This window comes from Eumetopias jubatus, unplaced genomic scaffold, assembly GCF_037043125.1.
Source record: "Eumetopias jubatus isolate StellerSeaLion01/CBP00866 unplaced genomic scaffold, mEumJub1_p1.0 scaffold_10, whole genome shotgun sequence".
Lineage (NCBI taxonomy): Eukaryota > Metazoa > Chordata > Mammalia > Carnivora > Otariidae > Eumetopias > Eumetopias jubatus.
This window is the reverse complement of record NW_028274816.1, coordinates 13222414-13223800: the sequence shown is the minus strand read 5'-3', so window position 1 is coordinate 13223800 and position 1387 is coordinate 13222414.

Below are 1387 nucleotides of genomic sequence, written 5' to 3'. Positions count from 1 at the left end.
GCATTTTCCTTTCTCAGGGTTTCTGTTGTCCAGGTGCGGCCTTTTGTTTTCGTTTTTGTTTGTTTGTTTTTGGATTTTGTGTTGTGTTTTGTTTTTTGTTTTTGTCTTTTGGTAGGCAGCAAAGCGAGGTTTATTGAGCAATAGCAAAGTGATGGTACAAAACTCCGAAGAGGGAGGGGGCCTGAGAGGGTTGCCCTTTTGTTTTGTTTTGTATATTTGGTCTAAAGTGGCAGAGAGTGTGCATCAGAATCACCCAGGAGCTTGATAAAAACAGATTTCTGGGCACTACTCCCAGAGATTGATTTCATCGGGGGTGGGGCAGGGGGTTTGCATAGCTAATAAGTTTCAGAGTGATGCTGGTGATGATCCTTCTGGCCCGGAGAGCACGCTTTGAGAACGACTGGTGTACTGGGGTGCAGACATGAAAAACAGAGGGGTGAGACCTTCCCTCCCCAGGAAGTTCCCTAGGTCCTCATCCCTGCCTGGCACAGCTGAGGAGGCCTGTGGTTTGAGATTCCAGCAGGTCAGCCACAGGACGCCCGCACGACAGGCCTGAGGGGCAGGCAGGAGGTGGGTGCGTGTGCTGGGGGGTGACAGAGAGGAACGGGGTTTGAACTTAAGGCCAAAGTCTGAGGGACTGAGAATGGGAGTACTGGGTGTTTTGAGGTAGAGTGGAGGCCAGGGGAGGGAGAGACTGGCAGACTGCTAGGGGAGCGGACCTCTGGGGTAGAGGTGCTGTCGCCGCTACCGGAGTGTGTGTGTGGAGGGTTGGGGGGACCGCTGAGGAGATTTTGGGGAGGTTGGGCTTGGAGGGACCTGGGAGTCCTACTGGGGATAGGGGAGCAATGGGTGTGTGTGTGTGTGTGTGTGTCTGTGTGTGTGTGTGTGTGTGTGTGTCTGTGTGTGTGTGTGTGTGTGTGTGTGTGTCTGTACGCGCGCAATTCCTGAAGGAATTGCGGGTTGAGATTTGGGGGCTGGGAGCTGTTCTAGGGTTCAGCTTTCAGGGGCTGGGAGGCGATAGGAGGCTGGGACTGGGGACCCAGGGAGGTGCGGTGGGGCTGGGCAGGTTACGGAGGGCGAGCTGAAGGGGCGGCGCCGGCGAGCTGTGTGGGCCGGGGCTGAAGCCAGTGTCCCGCGGCTCGGAGGAATACGGCGGGGGCGGGCCTCGGGGGCGGTGGGGCGGGGCGGGGCGGGGCGGGACAGGGCCGCGGGGCGGCGGGGCGGCGGGGCGGCGGGGCGGCGGGGCGGCGGGGCGGGGCGGGGCGGGGCGGGGCGGGACGCGGCGGGACGCCGGCGGCTGGCGCAACGCAGTCGAGTCTCTGCGGGAGTCCAGCCCGGCGGCCGCGCCTCCCTCGCGCTCCACACCCGGAGCGGCGCCGCCACCGCC